This window comes from Scylla paramamosain, chromosome 1 (assembly GCF_035594125.1).
Source record: "Scylla paramamosain isolate STU-SP2022 chromosome 1, ASM3559412v1, whole genome shotgun sequence".
NCBI classification, from domain to species: domain Eukaryota; kingdom Metazoa; phylum Arthropoda; class Malacostraca; order Decapoda; family Portunidae; genus Scylla; species Scylla paramamosain.
The window spans coordinates 15,379,267-15,405,000 of NC_087151.1; the positions used below are offsets into that span (position 1 = coordinate 15,379,267).

Here is a 25,734-nt window from a genome sequence, read left to right on the forward strand (position 1 = left end):
GAGTACTGTTTTTATTAATTTGTATTTTTACGTTTATATGACCATACGCACAAGCTTTGAATGTGTGTGTGTGTGTGTGTGTGTGTGTGTGTGTGTGTGTGTGTGTGTGTGTGTGTGTGTGTGTGTGTGTGTGTGTGTGTGTGTGTGTGCAAGAAACTAACGAGAGTGAAGATGCACCATCCTTCCTTCCTTCCTTCGTCACTTATTGGTCTTCCCTCACCTCCTCCTCCTCCTCCTCCTCCTCCTCCTCCTCCTCCTCCTCCTCCTCCTCCTCCTCCTCCTCCTCCTCTCCTTTCCGGCCATCTCCTGCCTCCCGCCGCGACAAGGGAGGAAGGAGCGAGGTACATAAAGGAGTGAGGCAGGCAGGAGGAGAGGGAGGCAGGGTAGGTCATGCAGGCCCACACAGGCGCCCCTTCGATTTAGAGAGTGTACGTGAACTGGTACTTGCGCACACACACACACACACACACACACACACACACACACACACACACACACACACACACACACACACACACACACACACACACACACACACACAATGAGTTGAAACAAAGATGTAGGTCAGTTTAGAAGGATTTTTCTTGTCCTCCTTCTTGTTGTTGTTGTTGTTTTCTTGTTTTTTTTCTTGTTATTATTTTTATTCGTATTCTTATTCTCTTCTTTTCACATTTCCTCCTCCTCCTCCTCCCCCTCCTCCTTTTCTGCTGCTAAAAAAAGAAGATATATGTTATTGTTATTCTTAGTATTGTTGGTAGTAATGGTAGCAATAGTACCAGTAGTAGTAGTAGTAGTAGTAGTAGTAGTAGTAGTAATCATAGTAGTAATCATAGTAGTTGTGGTGTTAATAGTTATTCTCTCTCTCTCTCTCTCTCTCTCTCTCTCTCTCTCTCTCTCTCTCTCTCTCTCTCTCTCTCTCTCTCTCTCTCTCTCTCTCTCTCTCTCTCTCTCTCTCTCTCTCTCTCTCTCTCTCTCTCTCTCTGTGTGTGTGTGTGTGTGTGTGTTAGGCTTTCCGAAATTTCCCACGCTCGCTTCCCTCCTCCTTCTCGCTTACACGGTTGTCTCTGTTACGTCCTACGCGGCCATCCACACGCTTCTCCTTCTCCTCCTCCTCCTCCTCCTCCTCCTCCTCCTCCTCCTCCTCCTCCTCTTCCTCCTCTTCCTGGTTTCCTCATCACCTCTTCTCTTCTGTATTTCTTCGTGTTTCGTCCTGCTTCTTCTTCACGTAGCTCATAGTCAAGATCTCCTCCTCCTCCTCCTCCTCCTCCTCCTCCTCCTCCTCCTCCTCCTCCTCCTCCTCCTCCTCCTCCTCCTCCTCCTCCTCCTGGACCATCACCTTCGATTGCACGATGTTCGCCAATCTTGATCCGTCAGTCACACCTGTTGACCTGTATACGCTGCGAGAGAGAGAGAGAGAGAGAGAGAGAGAGAGAGAGAGAGAGAGAGAGAGAGAGAGAGAGGAAAGGAGGTGGGTGTAAGCCTCTGAAACAAGCAACGTGAGCCAGCGAAGAAGATATGACACCAATTAACTCATCTGCATGTTTAGTACGAGAGGGAAGGCAAGGCAAGCGTCTCCTTCTTCTCCTCCGCCTTCTCCTCCCTCTCCTTCTCCCATGGCTAGGATCTTCTTCTTTCTTCCTTCATTTTTTTTCTTTCTTCTGTGTTTCTTTTATTTTCTTTGTTTTTCTCCCTTCATCCCTTTCCTTTTTTCCTGTTTTTTTTTCTTGTTTCTGTATTTTTTTGTTTCTTCCCTCCTATTTTTCTTTTCCTCTTTTTTTCTCGTATATTTCTTTTTTTTTATTCGTTACCGCCTCAGTTTTTTTCCTCATATTATTATTTTTTTTTTCGTTCTATTCTTCCTTTTCCTCTTCTTTTTTCTCTATTTTATATATTTTCTTTGTGTTTTTCTTCTATGCTTCCTTCCCGCCTCAGTTTTTCTCATTATTTTTTTTTTTGTCATTTCCTTATTTTTTCTTTCACACCATTCGCTTATTCATTCTCTCCTTTTGTTCCCTTCTTCCTCCTTTCTATTCTTCCTTTGTTCCTTCGTCCTTTCTTTTTTTCGTCGTTCGTTGCCTTCTTTTCTTTCCTTCTCTCTTTTCTTTTCTTTCTTCTTCCTTTTATTCCTTCTTCTTTCCTTACAGTCTTTGCCTTTTTTCTTTCCATTCGTCCTTTCACTCTTTCTTCCTTCCTTCCTTCCTTCCTTCCTTCCTTCCTTCCTTCCTTCCTTCCTTCCTTCCTTATTTTCTATTTTTTTTCTTACGTTCTTCCATTCTTCCTTTCTTTCTGTGTTCCCGTTTTTTTTCTTGTTTCCTTTCCTTTTTCTCCATCATTCCTTTTTCCTTCCTTCATCACAAATCTCATTTTCTTTTCTCTTCTATTGCATTACCCATATTTTTTTGTTTTCTTGTTCTTTCTTTTCTTCACATTTTTTATTTAAGTTGTTGTTGTTGTTTTTTTATTGTATCTTTGCCACGTTCTATATCCTTTTCTTTATATTTTTTTCCTTTTCCTCTATCTGCCTCTGTTTTCTTGTCTGTCTGTCTGTCTGTCTGTCACTCTGTCTGTCTGTCTGTCTGTCTGTCTGTCTGTCTGTCTGTCTGTCTGTCTGTCTGTCTGTCTGTCTGTCTGTCTGTCTGTCTGTCTGTCTGTCTGTCTGTCTGTCTGTCTCTCTCTCTCTCTCTCTCTCTCTCTCTCTCTCTCTCTCTCTCTCTCTCTCTCTCTCTCTCTCTCTCTCTCTCTCTCTCTCTCTCTCTCTCTCTCTCTCTCTCTCTCTCTCTCTCTCTCTCTCTCTCTCTCTCTCTCCTATTGTCAATCCATATTTTGTAAACACACACACACACACACACACACACACACACACACACACACACACACACACACACACACACACACACACACACACACACACACACACACACACACACACACACACACACACACACACACACACACACACACACACAGCCCGCAATCAAACATTTAATAACACAGTGTTCCGTAATCATTAATAGGGAACGTCAATACTAATAATAATTCTGATGAAGTAAATATTGAGTTTTTCAGTTGAGCGGCGGCACTGTTCATATACTGATGCTCGGGTAATGAGAGTGAAGATAATCTATAATATTCTAGTTTTACATTCTCATGGTAATAGGAGCATGAAAACATAAGAAAGTAAAATCATTCCTTCATACTTGAAACTCACCGTCTATCACTGTCATCTAGAACCTTAGCCAACCTCCTCTGCTGTCTGTCTCATGTGAGTGCTTTTATCACGCTTATTACGTTCCGTCCACTTGTACTATACAATCTTATATGTGGGCCACGTTTTGGGTAGTGGAACATCATTGCGTGGGAATTGTATGTGGTTTGTGTGTAGCTTACTCATTCTCTTTGACCAGGAAATATTGAAAGCTATTCAGGTGCTGGTAGTTGAATGTGATTTGCATGTCGTTAAAAGCGCGGTGAAGGCATCACCACGTCGTCTGCTTTATGCTAACATTTTCACTGCGATATGCAACAATTCACACCACTAAGATTAAGGTATGAAATCTTTATAAGCACTTAGAAGAAAGAAAGGGTTGAAAAGAATAGATTTTTCAATATCTAGCCATTATGATGTTTGGAGGTGGCTGTAGAGCGAGATGAAGTGTCCCAGAGTGGTTAGTGACTATGGGTAAATGTACCAAATAGCAGTGAATGGGTTAACATATTTTTTTTTTTTCAGGAAAGTGTATTGCATGACTTATCTTAGTTACTATATTATTACACTAGTGATCGTACGTGATTAGCTGAGAATTGCTTAATGGCTCAGACAAATGAACTGATAGAAAACAACAGAGTTACGAATAATAACAATACATCCCTATGACGGCTTCCATTACTAGTGGCATAAGAAACATGTGTGGCTCCATCACATCAAACACGGCAGCTGAACACACTTATTAAAATGTGAACTCGTTGCTGAGAGTGGGTTGGCCGTCCATAGAGTGAAACCAGCCTCCCAAGACAAGCTTTACGTCCCGCGTGCATCCCCTGCGTCATGACACGTTGCTTGTTGTTGTTTGATCAGTCACTCTATCAGTCAACCAATCCCTCCCATCCCCTCACAGCCTCGGCAGCAGCTAGAGACAACTCAAGGCAGGGACGCCACTTCCTTCACTTTACAGCGCACTGATTGTAGTTTACATCCCTTCGCTGGGAGGAATCTGTTTAATCAAGCAGTGTTATAATCGGGTTCACCAATTTTGTCACAATAAGTTTGCCACTTGAAGACGACATTGGTGACTCTGTCACTGACTGATCCTCTCACTCGCTGACTGGTCAAGTATTCCTGTCGTGGTTTTATTATGTAGGGCAAACTAGGGTTGTATTTCTTACAATACATAATTATAAGATACCAGATTATCTATATAAAAATAATCTGGTGTTTTAGAATCATGTGTAAATAATGGTCTTGGTAGGAATTTACTCAGTTTACCTTACGTTTTAAAGCAACACGGGAATAAAAGAGTATTCAGCGAGTGAGAGCATTAGTCATTTTGCACGTCGCTAGGAGCCAAACCGCTGTAACGGGAGTTAGTGACGCCAGTGATGTTCTTCGTTCCTAAGTGACATAACCACAGTATAATCGTCACAAGTGGAACAGTGTGTTTGATTAATTGATTGACTACTCCCGCCACAAGAACAAAGTCATACGGGGTTGACTGATTAATTGAATTGACGCCGGAACAACGCAATCATATCACGTCGGGAAGTTTATTTATTTATTGATTGATTCATTCATTCATTCATTCACTCATTTACTATATTGACGCCGCAGAAACGAAGCCATCTGGTGTTGGAAAATTAACCTATTAGTTGAAAGAATTACTGATTATATCCCGATAGAAGATTGTTTGTAATATTGACTAAGGCGTTGGAACAGTGCTGATTCGTAATGCTTTCAGCGAAATATTCTCTGTATACTGAACTATAGACCTTCGTGTGTGGAGGGATATTCCTTCCTCCCGCACGGAAGTCATTTTTTTTTTTCTTTGGTGGGGGGGGGGTAAGAGAAGTCGTCGAGATTGGTGTCCTCGAAGGTGTCTCTCGTCAAGTTTTATAATCACCAACTTTGCGTTACTTCCTCGAGGCTAATGAGCTGGTGGTGGTGCTGGTGGTGGTGGTGGTGGTGATGGTGCTGGTGGTGGCGGTGTGGTGGTGATGGTGGTGTGGTGGTGGCGGTGTGGTATCTCTGTGTGTGTTGAGAGTAGTGTGTGTGTGTGTGTGTGTGTGTGTGTGTATACTCTTCCCGTTGGTCGATCATTGCGTCATTTTTGTTCGATAGACTGACTGGTTATAATTATACTCTCTCTCTCTCTCTCTGTATCACAAATACAAGGGATTTTTTGCTAATGTGTCATGTTTTTGTATCAAACTTTTAAATAAGTTTTGTGTGTTGAAATTCAGTGGTCCAACCAGACTATTTCGTCAGCCACCTTCCGTGTGTGTGTGTGTGTGTGTGTGTGTGTGTGTGTGTGTGTGTGTGTGTGTGTGTGTGTGTGTGTGTGTGTGTGCGTGCGTGCATGCGTGCGTGCTGTTTTATCTACTTAAATCATTCGCTTGTTTTTTGGTTCCTTTCTCTATTTATTTTTGTTTGAATCAGTTCACTCATTTATTCATCCATTTCCTTATTTATTCACATATGTTAACTTGCCACTGGCTTGTCTACAACAATATCTCCTCTTTTATTCGTCTTGTCACCTGTCGATCTGTCTGTCTGGCAGGTAAAGAATGGCCCACTACGTACACGTACATAAACAGCTGGTATTTCTGGAGTGTTTTGGAAAGGCGTGGCGGGTCACGCTCACCCGCACCTCTCTGCTCTCCTCTTCCCTGCCTCGTCCTGCGTCCCGTCACCCTCACTGAGCGGCTGTTTCTCGCCACCAAACAAGCTCACTAATTGCCCTCATTTGCCTACCGCAAGGTCCTCCCCCTGCCCTTCCTCGCTCGTTTTCTCTCGGCGATGTTGTCATGTTTTCTCATTTTGTGTATATATGAGCGCCTTTCTGCGGTACGCGAGGAAAAGGCGAAGGGAAGCCAATGATGGCATTTTGTTTATTTAATATTTGAGAGTGAGAAAGATATAGGTTAAAGGGATTTGATGGAGGTCTTTAAGTGAAGATCCTTAGGGTCAGAAGTCAGGTTAGGACAAGATGTAACATGTTTAAGCTCGATAAAGTTGATGTAAAAAGGTGATAGCAGGAAATTGGTTCTCGGATAATGTTACATTGCTGGAATAGATTCAGTGATCAGGTTGTCAATTGTTATGAAATTCGTATTGTTAAACACTTTGTTCTCTCATTAGGACAATTTTCATGATTACTCTGATTTTCATTTTTTTTTCTCTCTATTAATGATGTAGAATCCTTATTAAACTATCATCAGAATCATGCACACTTGAAAACTCCCAAAAACTTCCATTACAGTTTGTTACAGGTATTCAAGGTAAACTGTTTAAGAGTAAACGGTTAAGAGTATTATCTTTAGTAGAATGAAAGGAACCAGTCTGTGTGACCTTCAAGATGTCTCGCTCTTTTCTCACACTCGCCTAGAGCCTCGCCTACTGGTGTCTTGCTACTCGTAGTTCTGTGGGAACAGGAGAGTAGGGGTGACACTGGTGTACGAGCGCGATAAGAAAGTGGTGAAATAAATACTGTGCATGGGTGTGGTGCCCTGATGAATATAAGCGTCTCGCCGCCACCACGCTCCCAGTACAGTAAAATTCCTCTCATCCGGCATTCGAGTATCCGGCAGCTTCAAGTATCCGGCACATTTTTCCCCGAGCCTTAAAATCAATAAAAAATCAATGTGTGCTCATAAAATTGATTAAAATTCTCGCGCGAGGCATACTTTGTCCTCTCGCCACCAGAGCGCACTGCTTCGCGCCACCCGCGGCCCACTGCACTGTGTTTACTCAGTGACTCAGTCCCGCGTGTGCACTGTTTATCGCCTGACGCCTTCATCATGCCTAAAGTTGTAGAAAAAAAGGAAGCGTGTTGTGGTTACACTTAAGCAGCTGATCAGATCAGCTGCTGATTAAGATCAGCTGATCTTTGTTATGGTAAGATGCGCGAGTGTAGGGTGGTGATTGTGGACATAATTTCACTTCTATTCAAGTATCCGGCATGTCGGCGGTCCCGTTGATGCCGGATAAGAGGGATTTTACTGTAATTTGAAACTAAGATCATTAATACGCCTGCGTTTAGAAACGCTTTGCTCTCTCACCACGATCATTTTCAAAGACCACAAAGATGCTTAGCCGGGTTCTCAAGACTGTTTCTCTTGTTAATAATGTAGAAATGTTGCTGATCTATCATTAGGATCATAAAGCACTTAAAAACCCATGTAACTTCAATTAAAGCCTTATGAAAGTAATTGAGGTGCGGCCAGAAGCGTTTCAGAATATGGTCCATAATGCTTTGGCCATAACTAGTGTTCCATGGAGCGGTGAATCTAACTGGGTGAATATAATAATAATGCATTATAACTATATTAATGTACTGCAGTGTTACTTATATTAATTTTTATATAAAGTACAACAAAGCAGCAGTCTACATAAGGATAGGGGAACAAATAGACAGATCAATAAGCTGGGAGCCTTTTTTTGACGTCTTTGTGTTGTTCCTGGCCACAAGCCCTCTTACGTGAAAATTAATAAAACTAAGCCCTCTTACGTGAAAAATTAGTAAAACTAAATTATCAATATCTGTTAAAATCTTTTCATCACAATTTCACTCATAAATATGTCCATTTTCAACCAGATTCGATAAATATATAAAGCGTAAGCCAGGTCATCACCAAACGATGTGTTGTGTCTGTTTTCAAGTGGTCTTCCCGTCACAGTTGGTCATTAGTGTCTTCACTGTTATTTAAAGGAACGTCAGCCAGAGCATCATTAGACAATGTGTTCTGTGCCATGACGATAAGAACAAACCAATAAAACTTATACTTTCCGTGTTCGCCAGTACACTACCACCGCGATGTGTTCATGGGGTTGATATTACTCAGTCATTTCATCTTCATTTAATCTTCACTTATTCTTAATGCAGGTGAATGATTCTGCACACATTATCAGTAGCGTGGATGATACCTTCATTAAGTAACACATTCAGCCTGCAAGCACAGTTTCATCACCACCAGCCAAACAGTACATACATAATTCAATAACACACTGGATTTGCAATACTATATAACACAAGAAGCATAACTGCTATAAATTCCTACTTACACCTTGACCCCCCTGTACACACAGCACAATCCACTACCCATAACTCATAGATGACCAGACAGTGTACTGAAATAAATAACTTGCCCTAATTTCAACTCTCCCTTCACCACATGTAACCACCATATAATCATACCCAAATAGCCAGTCACGAACACAGTTAGCCATAATGTACAATCCAGTATCCGGATATAACTTTCGTACCTGCCGTACCTCCACGAGTCCACTCACCACCAACCCCACATCAAGGCACAACGTGAAGTGTCGAGCCGTGGGGTCTGTGGAGCCTCGCCACGTACGATTCCCACAATCCTTTTGCCAAGTAGGCCCCCAATAATTCTCAACAAGTGGATCCTAACAAGCGCGAACCTAAGCAACCTTAGTAATAGTACAATTAACACTTAAAACAAGATGTACATCTTACATTATCCATTTGTGATTTCTTTTAACATACTCGTTATACAAATCATTATATGAAGGGTTTTAATTGGAGCTGCGTGCAATATTAACAGATAAAAATAAAATACTAAATATGTATAGTTTTTTTTTACCAATAGCACTACACTTAGCAAATTTGATTCTGTGTAGGGGAATACTGTTAAATTTTGCAACCACTAAACCATTACTTGTATGACTCTCTCTCTCTCTCTCTCTCTCTCTCTCTCTCTCTCTCTCTCTCTCTCTCTCTCTCTCTCTCTCTCTCTCTCTCTCTCTCTCCGCATCGCCGCAGGATGGCCACGTCTATAACTAATGAGGTCCAGTTGATTACAGAAAATGTGGTTAAGAGAGCTTCTCCTCTCCCTCTTCCTTTTACCGCCCGGCTTGACTCGGCGCCTCTTTGAAGTTAATTTTTTCCCCCGCCTCTCACGGCTGACCCGAACACCGTGCAGCGGCGGCGGCGTTCCTGAAATCTCGCAGCAGCACCTCTTTGCGCCTCTTTCCCTTCCATCTCTGCTCCTTTTTTTCCTTTCCTCTTATTTCTGCAGTTCGCCGTTGATATTAGGAAACGAGTTTTTCCCTCATTTCTTTTTTTTTCCCTTTTTCTTTTTCCTTCTAGATTCGTTGAAAAGATTATTCTCTAATTTGCGTTGTGCGTGCCCGCCAGCCCGTCCGCTTGCTCGCCTATCCGCCCTCTCCTACTCTCTCTCTCTCTCTCTCTCTCTCTCTCTCTCTCTCTCTCTCTCTCTCTCTCTCTCTCTCTCTCTCTCGGCGGTCTGTGCCTTTGCCAGATCAGATGCCCCTCCAGCTCCTCACCCTCTTATCTCTCTTCATTCCCTGGATACAGCTCTTCCTTCCTCTGCCTTCTGCTCGTCTAATCCACCACTATCTCCCCACCAGTCCTGAGTCCTGAGTTCCTTCGCTAATTTTCCTTGGGGAGCCTTTTGTATGGTGGCTCTGGGTGGCGCCGAGGCTCCCCCTTGTGAATCTGTCTTGCCTTGTCTTGTCTTGCGCTGGGTGATTCATGGCGTCAGTGGGCGGGTGGACGGGCGGTGTGTCAGCAAAAATTCGTTGTTAAGCCGTAGGGGACTTTGCAGAAGGAGGCGGGATAAGACCACACAAATTAAGGGGAGGGAAGTTTGTTTGGTTTGTCGTTCCTATTAAAAGTGGGATTTTCTCGGTTGTCCGATGGTTTGGTTAAGCAGGTAAGTAGTTTAATTATTCACAAAACCTCTTTTTTTTCACATACGTAGGTACTCACTGTTAAGTTTGTGGCTCATATAGGAAAGTAAGATTTTCAAGGTTGTTTATCATGATTTGATTGAGTGATTAGTTTAAAATTCACAGTTTCATTTTTATATGCAGGCATTTATTGTTTGCCGCTTGTATAAAAATTCAGATTTCTAAGGTTGTTTGTCGTGATTTGGTTGAATTAATTTTACAAACCATCATTTTCTTTAAACAAATATTTATTTGTATATAATGATGCGCTTTGGGGATGTGTTCTTTATGTGTATATTCTCTTGTTGATGTTTATGCATAAGTATGTATTCGTGTAAGATTTCTTGTCATGTGACTGTCAGGCGAAGCTTGACCACTGAGGTTTCGGAGCTACACTTGTTTGTGTCAGTAATGTTTCTTCTCCCTACATTTCTTGCTTTTGATTTTCTGCTTCGAACATGACCCGGTGAAGCAGTGGATGGTGAGTCAACAAAACGGAAATAGATGGAAATCCTGGCTTAAGAATTTCAATCCGATGAAAGATAGATAATTTACTCCCCCCCCAAAAAAATAATGATTGTGCAGTTTTCTTTTTAAGGTTTTTAGAAAGATAAGCTTTATCAGTTGATCTCATTGGACTTCGCATGGAGTTCCGGGACGTCTGAAGCACGCAAAACAGACAGTTGGGGGGGAAGAAATCCTCTCACTAGTAACAACATCGTTCAGTGTCTTTCAAGTCATGGCGCGGGAAACATTGCTTTAATTTAGTCTTGACAGCATGTTACGAAACACATATCGGTGTACGAAGTGAGTGGTTTTGATACGGGTTGTGTGACGTCTAAAGACAGAGTCAAGTTACAGAACACTCGTAGATGTAAGGTCAGAGCAACGAGACGCGGATGAAGGAGTGGCCGGGCAGCCTTTCACCCTCCGCAGACAAGGTCAGCACAACAAATTCTAGGAAACAACACCTTAAAATTAAGGAAAGCCACATTTTCTTGCCCAAGTGTAGTGCGTCGTGAGCAGGAAGAGGAAGAGGGAAAGAAGGTAAACCCCCGACAAATGACCTTTACAGACTCCCCTGTTTGCCGCCTCACCACCTCGCCTCGCCACACCACCACACGGCGCCACACTCCATTATTATATCTGCAAGTGGAAGTGAAAACCTTGATTGAGAAATTATTTTTTCAGGATTAGCTGTATCAGATATGAAGGTCACGGGTGGAGAGAGAGAGAGAGAGAGAGAGAGAGAGAGAGAGAGAGAGAGAGAATGTGCCTCATTACCTTTGTAGTGTGACGTGTGCTGTGACGTATGTGCGGGTACCTGTGAGGACCATATTCTGAAACATCTCTGTGCCACCTCTTCATTACATTCAGCCTTAGTTGAAGTGACACGGGATTTTATGGATGTTTTATGGTTCTAGTGAGAGAATAACGAGATTCCTACATTGTTAACAGTAGAAACACTCTTGAAAACCCGGGTAATCATCTAAGTGGCCTTTAAAAGTAGTAATGGTGAAACCAAAGTGTTTCTGAATACGGGGCGATGTATCGAAACAAGAACTAAGGGAAAACTTAAGTTTGTGAGAAGCCAAGGTAGGGATGCAGTGGTTAGTGGGAAACAAAATCAGGTACAAAGATACACAGGTTAGCCGGGGATAGGTACGCTCAGGCACGGGCGTGCGGCGGACAGGTGGTGCGGTGAGGTAGAGAGGTGAGGGAGGTGGAGGTCCAAAGATGTGCAGCAGCCAGGGCGGCGGTACGGAGGCAGACATGTTGTGGCCGCCATATTTATCATCAACACTGATTTCCAATACTGGCCAGGTGCAGAGTTTCCCTGGACTCTTCCTCCTCCTCCTCCTCCTCCTCCTCCTCTCTGCCATGTCTCCAACTACTTGATGACCCTCCTCACCAGTCCTTCCTCACCACCATCATCATCACTACCATCACCACCACCATGAACACTGCTATCACACCACCAGTATTTACCACCATATTTTTTAACTTCGATCTCAAAGCCAACTTTTTTTCTTCTTACATCCACCAGAAGGAAGATCAGGTGTGTGTGTGTGTGTGTGTGTGTGTTCGTTCGAAGAGGTACACCAAAATTACTGTAATACTAAACAAAAACAATAACGATATAATGCAGGTTTGCGTGCAAAAATTAGGATTGTTGATGATGATGTTGATGACGATGATATGACTTTTCCTGCCACGCCAAGTTGTGGGCGACCAAGACGTATCCTCCCCCCCCCCTGCCCCGCATACAATGATGACGGTAGTGATGCATAATTCTGTATGACTTCTCTCGAATTACGTGCTGCGTATTATCCAAGAAAGCCTTAGATGGAAGTTAATTCTAATTCCTTTACTATCACTCCAAATATATTCATCATCGTCTTTGTCATCATAAAAGCATAAGAACATTGTCATCATAAAAGCATAAGAACATAGTAAGATAAATTGTAAGAAGTTCAGCCTACACGTGACAGCATCTGCATGAAACTTGCCCACCTATTTCCATCTATCATCTAGAGCCATAATTTACCTCATCTTTTAAAACTCCCTAATGACTCGGCGCTAACAACTTGATTGAGTCGATTGCATTCAGTGTTTGTCTACCAGTTGCCTCGCGAGAGATGCAAAGCGAACTCAAGTTGGACGCAAAACGGTTGTTTCCGAAGCACCGTACTGAACACATCTCCGTAATTAGCGTAGAATCCGAAGTATGGTGAAACGGGTTGGTGGGCAGATTGTCAATAAAGCATCCGTCTCGGGATGTATTATTCTGCTAAATTGAGACTGAGATTGGAACTTATCACTGTATGGACTTGAAGCACCACACTTATGTTCATGTTATCAACAACCTCAGGTTTTGTTAGGGACAAGTGTGGTAGAGGGTAGTGTTGCAGTGTAGCGGAGTGGATGCACTGCTTCATAATGAGATTCGATTCTTAATCGTAGATACCATAAATGTTCCACAAGTAATTACCATGCCGTAGGTGGAGCTAGTAAGTTTTTTTTTTTTCTTTTTTTTAATATAATGACGCAGCTGTAATTCCATTTGAGTATTGCTGAAGATATTGCTGATGCGCAAACATAACTCTCAGCCTCTCACTAAGACCACGTATAGCGCAATACAAAGGCAATACTAAGGCAATGTGCTCTTCCACGTTTGATATTATTTCTTTTTTCTTTTAGGTTAACGACAAAATAGTGAGCTTATTATCTCCTATTTTTATGCCCGTAGCCTTCTTCACGCATAAAACAAAACATGGTGATGGAGACAGTCTTAATCATGATAAACAATGATACAATTACCTAACCTAATTACCACACGTGTATACCCAGCGTGACTCGCCAAGCGCATCATTAATTCCTCACTCCCTGCATTGATGTATATAACACAGCCTGTACCTCCACCCGCCACTCCCACAGCAGGACCACCATGTGCCGCCATTCGATGCTTCAAAAACCAGCTTGTATCCGGCGCTTCGAACCCATAGATTCAGTCACCGGCATCGCTCTCTTTGACGGGCGGTAATGAGCAGGCTGCCAACACTTGGTGCGGGGAGGGAAACAATGGCTGGTGTGGGCAGGTAACACAATCATTGCTCTCCCGTCAGGCTGCAGACCTCCTAGCTGGTGGAACTCTACCATACCCATATGTCATTACTGCCCGCATGTCACGAATTGAATAAAAATTAGCCGCCGATGAAAGATTAGAGAATATTTTACTTTTTACTATAGTGGAAGGGCTATGGTTGTATGCGCGTGTAGTTTATCCAGACAACAATCTCTCTCTCTCTCTCTCTCTCTCTCTCTCTCTCTCTCTCTCTCTCTCTCTCTCTCTCTCTCTCTCTCTCTCTCTCTCTCTCTCTCTCCTTCCCTTCCCTTCCCCACCCCACCCCACCCCACCCCAACCCGATCTTCCATCCCTTCCTACACACACACACACACACACACACAGACACACCAATATGCGTCTGTCATCGTCTTCAGGCAAGAGAGCAAAAACAGAAGTATTCTAATCATCAGTGTTCCTCTTCCCGTCCAGAGCTGAGCGGGTCGAAGAGAGAGAGAGAGAGAGAGAGAGAGAGAGAGAGAAGCAATCAGGTTTCCCAGGGCGGGCTAATACACGCAGCGGCTTCGAGACAAAGCTTCAAGCTCCAGGCCTCGGGAACGCTGGATGAGTTAGTGAGTACACCAATACTTTGTGCTCCACAAGGCTTAGGATCGATACTTTATAGAGGAAACGCCCCGGCTCAGTTCTTCATAAATTTTGTATGCTTTTTTTTTTTTTTTCGTAAACCCCCCACCAAAAAAAAAAAAAAGGAAATAAAAGAAACTACTCGAGTACAAATAAATGTGTTCTGAGAGTGATGTTGCCCGCTAGAAGGTCACAAATACGTATATCTATAGACGTACTGTGGCTTGTGTGTGAGTTGCAAGTCTCGCTTCTCATCTAACAATTTCGGTGGCTGCCACAACTGACATTCATTGCGTGCCCTTTTGCGTGATGAGTCGTGATTCATCCTTAGATTCTCGTGCCTACCACCAGCCAAATGATGGACTGATTAAATTGTACCCATAGGTAGGTAAAGATAGATAGGAACAGTCTCTGTTAAACATCACTGAAATTGTCCTTTGTTTATTTTGTACAGGACACTTCCCTGTCGTTCGTGTGAACAAATATCGCCAACTAACACAGTAGCAGGCGCTATCCTGATCACGTGGTGCTGATGCAAATGCTGATATTATGTCTACTGTATGTCCGCTGTATATTATTAGCCGGCGGCACCTCCCGAAGCAGAGAGAGGAGAAAGGGAGTGACTCTCGCTGCAAGTGGCCACGTCCTGCGAGCCCTGCCGGCTGACGGAGGGCCGCAGCGTCACTGATATAAAACACAGTGACGTATAGCTACACTCTCTAGTAATCAGAGACCTAACACCACCATGTTACTACAATACCCCGTAACGAGTGAACTCTTGTTAGTGTAAATGAATTGTATATATTGACTTGATTCAAACCTTTCTTGCAAGCTTACTCATATCACGCTACCTTAAATCACAAATGTTCCTGCTGCTGGCGGGACAAACAGCCGAGTAGGGCAACATGATTGATTGATTGATTAATTGATTGATTGACTGACTAACTGACTGACTGACTGACTGATACAAGGCGCCACAGCAGTTGTCATGTGGCGCCAACCAGCATGGTGATGGAAAGAATAATGCGTAATTGGACACAATCTTTAACCTCCCAGGGAATTCAGGAATGGGAAAGTATATGTTCGCGCGCGCGCGTGTGTGTGTGTGTGTGTGTGTGTGTGTGTGTGTGTGTGTGTGTGTGTGTGTGTGTGTTTAGTTAGTAGATCATCTCTAAACTTAAGTTTTCTCCACGCATTATTGCCTCGTATTCAGAAACGCTTTGCTCTCACCACGACTATTTTCAAAGGCCACACAAAAGATTAGCCGGGTTCTCAAGAGAGTCAAAATTTTGTTAATCTGTCACTGAAACCATAAAAAATTTAAAAAATAAATAAATAAATGAAAACATTTTTAAAAGCCTGTGTCATCAACTAGAGCTTTTGAATCTAGTGGAGGCGCGGCGTATAAGTGTTTCAGAATATGTCTATAGCACTGTGCCGCCATTCACTGTGCTCTTTAAACCTTTCATTCACACTCTCGCAACTACTTTTCGTGTTGTCTGCTTCCTCCACACACACACACTCGTGGATGCTGCACGTCACCTGTTCCTTGTATGTTTCGTTCCACCGTTATCCCCTCTGTCTCTTGTCCTTTACATCTATATCGATGATCTTTTATGCTTTCGATATTTTTTAATATTTTAGTGTATTTTTTTGATATTCATGTTACTATTTCGTTTGTATTAAAGTTATTCCCAGTACCTCCATAATCTTGGTTTGTTGTTCACTTCTCAGATTATTTTCCACTATTTCAGCTCCATGTTTGTCTCCCGCATGTCATGACTTAAAGTGTTGTTGGACTCGTTTTTCAGGATTCGATTCCTGCCAAATATTTTCCATGCTACACTGGTTCATCATGTCATTTCATTTACTTAAAGGACCTTTTGAGTTTTTCATTAAAGTATTTATATTCATTGACATCTTTAATAATCTGGCTGCCTGCGTTACTGGCGTTGGTTTGATGCACGTGTTTTGCTACTATATTCACTTCCAGAATGGAGTTGAGTGAATATTTCTGTGAACTGCGCCGTGGTTTCAGAAATTGGGATGATGTCGTTGATGTATTAGTCGCCGTTGATTTGCTTAATTTATTAGATTTTATGAGGATACTTGAAAAATATGTTACGAATATTTTGGTAATATTTTATTTCCTTTTTTTTTTCGATGACCGTCTTGTGTCTTTATTTAGCTGATTCGTGTGTGTGTGTGTGTGTGTGTGTGTGTGTAGAGAGAGAGAGAGAGAGAGAGAGAGAGAGAGAGAGAGAGAGAGAGAGAGAGAGAGAGAGAGAGAGAGAGAGAGAGAGAGAGAGAATGAAGACAGACAATTGTATAGAGATATAACGGATTTAAAATATAAAACCACACTTTTACACCGACAGTTACCCTTCATCCCCTCTCTAGCCATCGCTGACTGAGGGAAAGCTTTGACCTCCATGAAGGTGGTGGTGGTGGAGAAGGCGTGGAGAGCCTGGAGGCAGCCTCCTCGTGGTGTTTGCCTCACGTCTTCAACACAGCCGCAAACCGGAACCTTACTGAGAGAGGAAGGAGCGGAAGCCAGCAGTATTTAAGCACTTACTTTTATTTTTATCTTTCTTTTCCATGCGGTAAGAACCTTCTCCCCACCGCGTGCCCCTCCCCGCTCGTCCCGGCAGAGGCTGCCCATGAATATTAATAGCTCCGGGAAGTGTGTTTTCCTAAGTGATTGGGAGTAAGCTCAAGAGGCCACTCCACCCGCCGCCCTGCAACCTCAAATTACCGAGCCCGCCGCTGGCGTGGCCCTGGGCCGCTGCCGCCCGCCACTCAAACGTGGCCGCGTCGAGGGTCGGCAGCCCAAGACCGTCGGAGTAATCGGGACTGAAATTAACCATCGCGCCTCGGAGTGAAAGATTTAGATAATCACAGACATGTTATAGCTAAATGATGATGTGAAATATGCCAGAGTTGCCTAATAGGGAAACAGAAAGAGGTTGACATTCAGATTACACTTTCCTGTGTGTGCGTGTGTGTGTGTATACACACGTCTGATAGATGCATACATGTACATACATATAAATAGATAGACAGCTGTAAATATAGATAGATAGATAGATAGATAGATAGATAGATATAGATATATAAGTTTTTGTGTGCATGTGTATGAATAAAATTTAGAGCACTCGGTCCTTTTGTCCTTGTGTGTATGGATGTATGCATGTAAGTGTCTGGTGTTTTCACTGCAATGTCACAGGTGGGCTTGTGTTTCAGGGTGAGGGATCCAGAGCTTCAAAAGGCAAAGAATTAGTGTCGAGGCCAGTTTGCCACCTGATCCCGCACTTCCTAAGTAAGTAACACTTCCTCTCTTACTCTTGCTCTCTCAAAATTTCAAATCTTCCTTCTTCAACCGAAAATTTGTCGGATTACATAAAATATTTTTGTCAATGAATCTTCATATTTGGTTGTATTGATTTTCAATAATGAATATATGTTAAAACTAGAAAAATAATCCCGTGATATTACAAATATTAAGAAATGTTAAATACTCGTATTTATCACAGGCACAGAAGTCTGAACTAAATAACTCAACAGTTTCGACCTGAGACTTGGAAACTCGTAACAGCGTTAATAACAAACTCTCGGCGGCACTTGCTGCAAACTGAGGCTTGCATGGAAAATAACAATTGGCTTGAGTTTGCTACCAGCATAGGTATGAAGAATACAATGCTTTATCCGAGACCAAATAATAATCTTTAGTTTGTCGTTTACTATGCATGTGCAACATTGTAACATCCTCACTGTGTTTCTAATTCAAATTTATTTTAAATTTTCACCATTATTGTAGGGGAAAAAACATTTGTTTTATGTTCCTCAAATTTCTAACATAATTATGGAGAAATAACGACCTGATTTATGTTCCTCAAATTCCTAGCATTGCTATAGAGAAACAAATGAATCTGATTATAAACACATTCGACATCAATAAATGGATCACAATAAAAACATGTTATAGGAATCATTCATCTCTTCGTCTGCAGCAGAGTGTGTGGCCGAAGACACTCTGTGCGCAGCTTATGACCACGGTTAGTCAATGAGCAGCATTTCAAACATGGAACCTTTGGCACGCTAATCACACGCCGCTCAGGCAGTCCTGGGGTGAATTAATGTCTTCGCTTCATTTTGTCAAGCGGTACGTGTAAGATATTCCTTTCTTTGCCTTAGAAATGTACCCAATACTGTGTTTTTAAGTAGCAGGGAGGATTTATGTATGTTTCAACGATGTGCTCTCGCCGGCAACCAATACCTAATTGAGTTTTTACATGTAATGAAACCCAAGAAATGTAACGATATCTTCAGCTACGATATTGAAACATCCTCATATACCTACGAGAGAGAGAGAGAGAGAGAGAGAGAGAGAGAGAGAGAGAGAGAGAGAGAGAGAGAGAGAGAGAGAGAGAGAGAGAGAGAGAGAGAGAGAGAGAGAGAGAGAGAGAGAGAGAATATTCACGTGGCAATATGTATTTAGTTGAACCATGCAGTGCCTGAGCTACACTCACGTGGTCTTGTCTCCGTGTTTACAATATTGGTACAATTTTTTTTTTATCTATGTGTGGGTCTGTAGAAGTAATGGAAGTAGTAGTAGTTGCAGTACTAGCAGTAGTGACAGCATTAGTGGTAATAGTAATGGTACTAGTAGTAGTAGTACCTTAAGAAAGCATTAGTCTTCTCTACTCATTATAGGTAGTTCTGGTGTTCATTTTACGAGTATGTTCCCCTCAAGAAACAAGCACTCATGGATCAAGGTTCTGTTCACTCTTGTCAGTGTCCCAGCGTGTGATGACTAGCATGCGTTTGTGAATAATTTACTTCATGGCTTTTTTTTTTTTCAAAGGTCTGCACGTCGTTAATGGAGTTAGCCGACCAGCTGTTGTTTTGCACCAGATCAGCCCCTTGCTGTACTGAATTGATATATTGATGCGACAGTCAGTGTGTTTCGCGCCTCATGCCCTCATGCCATTGATTTGCGGGTTTTAAGGCTATAACAGCCTCAGAATAAAACCATATACCACTAGAGGGTCTGGTTTGTGACAGGCAGGCAGGCAGACAGGCAGGCAATAAAGCCTCTGGAATGAATTAGCAAGAACCATCAGAGAGCGGTGTCTTCCTCCCCACCGTGATAGCAGTGTCTTATAAAAACAATGCGTGAATTAAATCTTGACGGCCAGTCATTCAGGAAATAAACAGTTCACGCAGGGAAGCCACAGAACGTCTGCCTTCTGATCTTTTTAAAATTTATGATTGAGGCAGACAAAACTTAGTATTGTTCAATGCCTTAAAAACTCAATTCATCCATCTATCAACTGGACACAACCTTCCTGAAAACTGTCCCCTTTTTTTAGTGACATTCAACTGTCCCCTTCTACACTGAACATCCTCGGTCCGTCCTTTACTTATAATCTAAACTGGGAGCTTTACATCCCATCCCTAGCTAAAACAGCTTTTATAAAGTTAGGCGTTCTGAGTCGTCTCCACCAGGTCTTCTCATCCCCCACACCCCCCGCTAGCTGCTAACTCTACAGAAGCCTTATCCGTCCATGCATGGGGGTATATTTCACATGTAAGAGGTTGGGGGGCGTGGAGGTTCCACTCATACCGCTCTAAAATTTTAGACAAGTTGGAATCAAAAGCTTTTCTAATCATCAACTCATCTTCTCTAACTGAATGCCTTCTGCCTCTTTCTCATCGCCGTAGTGTTGCATCTCTTGTTATCTTCTACCGCTATTTGCATGCCAACTCTACTTCTGATCTTGCTAACTGCGTGCTTCCCCCTTCTGCGGCTTCTCTAATGCAAGAGTTACCGGTATTCTCAATCATTCATCCCTTTCTCCGGTAAACGCTGGAACTCCTTGCCTGCTTTTGTATTTCCTCCTTCCTCTGACTTGAGCTCCTTCAAGAGGAAGGTTTCAAGACATTTATCCTTCAATTTTCGGTGATTCTCTTGACATCTGTTCTGGGACTGGTACCTCAGAGGGATTTTTTTTCCTTTTTTTTTTATTTCCCTTGGCCAGTGACCCTCTTACATAAGAAAAAATACTGTTTATTTAATTACAGAAATCTCTAGCGCAGTTTAAAAATGATATCCTAGAAATTAGTGAAAAAAAAACTTCACAAGCATAGTTGCACATTATAAATATTGTTACATATTCTTTGGTAATATATTTCACTAAAGCTTGAAAATAGTGTTCTTTTAAATATTAAGAGATGACTTTTACAAACAAAGCAACATTAAAATCAGGTGATCGTAGCACAGGACAGCCAGGCAACTGACTGGTGCACCATGAACACCAGGAATTTATAACTGTTGTTTTTACCACGTGCAGAGGAAAAAGTCCACTGACCAAATTACGGTTAAGAGTAAAACATAAAGTTAAAGAAAAAAAATGAAAAGAAAAGTTAGCAATATTTCTGTATAGAAAGAAAGAACGTGTGTGTGTGTGTGTGTGTGTGTGTGTATATATATATATATATATATATATATATATATATATATATATATATATATATATATATATATATATATATATATATATATATATATATATATATATATATATATATATATATATATAAGCAAGTGCTTGAATTCAGAAAGGGATTTTTTTTTTTTTTTTTAAGGCCTCTTTTCTATTTTTAGTCTTGAGTGTACGTTCTCAACGCCACATGGTTTGTGTGCACAAGACTCAAACACTAGTTGATTGTTGACGATGAGATCAATACCTAAGTCACTGTACAACAAGTAAACGTGATTGTACCTTCAGTGCATCCCTGTGATGGAATGTGTTCCTAAACCACATGTTTGTGTCTTATTACTACAGAAAAGCTGATTCGAAAACTTGTTCGCAGCTGAAGGAAATTATTGGTTACACATTTATGTTTTCGTTGTGTTCTCGTCACGTCTCACACCACCAGCTCTGTTTTCAGTTTTAGAAACACGATGCATTGATCTTGTCGCCGCCGCCTCCTGCCCGCCAGCAAAGTGTTCAGGTGACGCCACACAGAGTATTCCCTGCACACCGCCACCCGTGAACCTATAAATAGCATCACTTTATTCAGTGCACTCCTAAACGCTCCTTTTGTATACGTTGTTTTACTGTAAACACGAAACTCTCAAAACACGTATATAACATCACCATTCTCTGTACTCCTAAATTCCCCTTTTGTATACCTTATTATATTGTAAACACCGAATTCTTAAAATGATGGACGCCTCAGGACAGAAATAGGGCGGTTATTCTGGTTGTATTCACCTTGCATGTGATCGAACCTCAGGTGAACGTCGCAGATAAAACCACTGCGTTGAGTCACCCTTGGTTTTTTTTTTTTTCTCTTTTTTTTTTTTTGTAGGAGGGACACCGGCCAAGGGCAACAAAAAAAAAAAAACCCACTGAGATACCGGTCCGCGTATAGAGTCCAAAGCGGTTGTCAAAAATTGAAGGAAAAGTGTCTTGAAACCTCCCTCTTGAAGGAGTTCAAGAGGAAGGTGGAAATAAAGAAGCAGGCAGCGAGTTCCAGAGTTTACCAGCGAAAAGGATGAATGATTGAGTATACTGGTTAACTCTTGCATTAGAGAGGTGGACAGAATTGGGGTGAGAGAAAGAAGAAAGTCTTGTGCAACGAGGCCGCGGGAGGAGAGGAGGTATGCAGTTAGCAAGATCAGAAGAGCAGTTAGCATGAAAAAAGCGGTAGAAGATACCAAGAGATGCAGCATTGCGGCGATGAGAAAGAGGCTGAAGACAGTCAGTTAGAGGAGAAGAGTTGAGACGAAAAGCATTTGATTCCACCCCGTCTAGAAGGGCGGTATGAGTGGAACCCCCACTAAACTTGTGAAGCAAACTCCATACATGGACGGATAAGGCCCTTGTACAGAGTTAGCAGCTGGAAGAGTGAGAAAAACTAGTGGAGACGTCTCAGAACGCATAACTTCATAGAAGCTGTTTCAGCTAGAGATGAGATGTGAAGTTTCTAGTTTAGATTATAAGTAAAGGACAGACTGAGGATGTTCAGCGTGGAAGAGGGGGACAGTTGAGTGTCATTGAAGAAGAGGGGATAGTTGTCCGGAAGGTTGTGTCGAGTTGATAGATGGAGGAATTGAGTTTTTGAGGCATTGAACAATACCAAGTTTGCTCTGCCCCAATCAGAAATTTTAGAGAGATCAGAAGTCAGGTGATCTGTGGCTTCCCTGCGTTAACTGTTTACTTTCTGAAAGGTTGGACGTCTACGAAGAGACGTGGAAAAGTGCAAGGTGGTATCATCAACGTAGTAAAGGATAGGACAAGAAGTTTGGTTTAGAAGATCATTGATGAATAATAGGAAGAGAGTGGGTGAAAGAGGAACACCACTGTTAATAGATTTAGGAGAAGAATAGTGACCGTCTACCACAGCAACAACAAAACGGTCATAAAAGGAAACTTGAGATGAAGTTACAGAGTGAAGGATAAAAGCCGTGGGAAATCAAAGCTTTGTGCCAGACTCTGTCAAAAAGCTTTTGATATGTCTAAGGCAATAACAAAAGCTTCACCAAAATCTCTAAAAGAGGATGACCAAGACTCAGTAAGGAAATCCAGAAGATCACCAGTAGAGCGGCTTTGACAGAACCCATACTGGCGGTCATATAGAAGGTTGTGAAGTGATGGATGTTTAAGAATCTTCCTGTTGAGGATAGATTCAAAAACTTTAGATAGGCAGGAAATTAAAACAATAGGACGGTAGTTTGAGGGATTAGAATGGTCACCCTTTTTAGGAAAAGACTGAATTTAGGCAAACATCCAGCAAGAAGGAAAGGTAGATGTTGACAGAGTTGAAAGAGTTTGACTAGGCAAGGTGCAAGCACGGAGGCGCAGTTTCGGAAAACAATAGGAGGGACCTCATCAGGTCCCTTCCGAGAGTGTAGGCCAGCGTGGGTATGAAAAACACCACTGCGAAGAATTTTAATTGGTAGCATGAAGTAGTCAGAGGGTGAGGAGAGGGAGGAACAAGCCCTGAATCGTTCAAGATAGAGTTTTTAGCAAAGGTTAGAGCGAAGAGTTCAACTTTAGAGATAGATGTAATGGCAGTGGTGCCATCTGGTTGAAATAAAGGAGGGAAAAAAGAAGAAGCAAAGTTATTGGAGATGTTTTTTGGCTAGGTGCCAGAAGGGGAATTAGATTTTGAAAGATTTTGACGATCTGTATATTGTATTTATTTATATTTTTGTGCGACTTATCAATGTATTATTCCTCTTCTTACGAGGCATGTCTGCGGCATGGCTGTTGAGGCTCGCACACTCAAACGTAGGGGCGTCACATCTCTGCTACCTTGAACAGGATAAAGTGGAAGTTACCGGGGTTTTCAAGGATGTCTTTATGATCGTAGTGGCAGCTTGACAAGTATTCTGTATCGAATTGAAATCCAACTAATTATTTCCATAGTCTGATGGGCACTTATGTTTCTACTTTATACTTTCCAATGTGCAATAAACTTTTTACATAAAGTACAAATACTGTTACTCTCCCCACACCCCCCCCCCACACCAGCAAAGCCCAGGCCGTCGTTTTATAAGTCATGGACAAGCACACGATGAGAGAACAAAGCGTTTAAGAATACGACCACGAAACTGACGGCCAAGATGATACTGAAGGTGATCGATTGTATTTCAGTGGATCGGTATCTTACTCCTGCCAGGATTAACGCCTTTACTTTTTTTTTTTTTTTTTTTTTTTGCAAGAGAATTTGTGGCCCAGAGCAACAAAAAGCATAAAAAAGGCTCATTGAAGTTCTGGGATTATCCAAAATTTGTGAAGTTCCTTGAAATTTTTTAGTAATCCTTGACATCCACTCTTTGTACATTTACACATTGTCTCAAAATAGAGTGTTTTGAAGAGTGTCACCAAAAGCACCTGTGAATATTAGTGAGGCCAGCATGCAAGGGACACAGCAATACAGGTGTGGTTGACAGGAGGCCCTTGTTCCTCCCCAGCTATCTGTAATATTGCGTCTATTTTGAGGATGTTCCAAAGCATATCTCCGCTAATATTGCCAGTAATTAGGGAAATATCATCACTTCTGCCACTACCACCACCACCACCACTATCACCACTACCAGCACCATCACCACCACTAATAACATGAACACCACCACCACCATAACCATAACATTTCCACCTTTGCTTTCCTCTGTCTGCTTCCCTGCCTGCCTCCCCAATCCTAAAGCTGGAAGTATTGACCGATGTTCTTATTATTTGATGCACTTACAGAAAACTCGAAAATAGTTGGTGCTGATTTTATTCCCCCGGTGGTCCATGCGGCGTTTATTCATTTTAAAGGGGAGGTCACCACACCTTAAACTGCTTATTTCATTTTTATTTCACGTAGATTTCCGGGAATAGCTCGGTTGGCACTGTTTTTTTTTTTTTTTCTACTTTTTAACAGCTTTCCGTCGGCCCCCATCACCCTCGTTGCAGAAATCATGTATAAAATAACCGTGTCAGAGGCACAATATTTATACAATTTAACGACGGCAAATCTGTCACTGACTGCACGGCCACCTTTCACAGCCACGACTGACGTAGCGTGGCCATTTTCCGGTCACTTCTTACCTGCTCTGAAAACAAAAACCTATAACCTTGAGATGCTTTAACAGACCGAGAAACTATGATTTTATGCATCATCATCCACCTTATTTTCATATTATTGTTATCAATATCCTTAGTAGTTGTAGTTGTCATAAAAGTAGTAAAAAAAAACGTGGAGAGAGAGAGAGAGAGAGAGAGAGAGAGAGAGAGAGAGAGAGAGATAGAGAGAGAGAGAGGAGGAAGCACAGGAAGAGGAGCAACGGTAACACCATCAGCACCAGTAGTTAGCAGTAGCAGTAATAATAGTAGTAATAGTATTAGTAGAAGTAGTAGTAGGGATAAATTTATATTAGAAATAGTTCCAGTAATAAGTTAGTCATCCAAACTAAATAAAAGTAAAACCGGAATATAGATTTGTTTATTGATGAGGCGCCTACCTGCAGCCGGCGTGGTGCAGGTGTGGGGTGCTTTAATCATTATGGAATGGTAAATCCGCGTGCACTGATGAGCTGCATTATAAACAACCGCGGGATGTGGGAGACCAAACATTGATCCACTCATTTAAGCTGTCGAAAGAGTCGCTGTCAAACATTTCCAAAGACCGATGGACACCACTTAAACCAGACCGCCAGATGTAGCGACGAGTGCTGGGTGCTGGGTGACATTGCAAGGCAGGCGTGAAGGGTCTCTGGGTGGAGGGATGAATATGTTACCAGTGTGGGATAAAAAATGGACGTTTGGGGAGAAAATAATCAAGATCAGGTAGCTTTAGTCTCAGATTGGTCTCATAAAAGCCGGCTTGTTTTAGTCCGTATGTGCTTTCAGGGGCAATAGTTAAGTAACATATCGCACTCACTTCCACTCTTCAGCGTTTTTCTTCAGTCTTAAGTTGTCTGATCTGCAAAAACCTTTCGGTAATAGTAGTAGCAGGTTGTATACTACAGCAGCTTCGGTTGACACTGATAACATTACTGTCATTTCTGTTCCTGTTGGTGCTGCCGCCAGTAATA

At 42.1% G+C, this 25,734-nt stretch overlaps 1 long non-coding RNA gene across 1 annotated transcript in view; it reads left to right on the top strand.

Moving 5' to 3' along the window:
- The first annotated feature begins 17,381 nt into the window (after window positions 1-17,381).
- LOC135101317 (uncharacterized) overlaps window positions 17,382-25,734 on the top strand; it is a 28,338-nt gene continuing 19,985 nt past the window's right edge. Inside the window, exons 1-3 of the long non-coding RNA XR_010269204.1 lie at window positions 17,382-17,460; window positions 17,675-17,823; window positions 18,152-18,303. This is a non-coding gene — a long non-coding RNA (uncharacterized LOC135101317). The remainder of the gene's footprint in view (window positions 17,461-17,674; window positions 17,824-18,151; window positions 18,304-25,734) is intronic.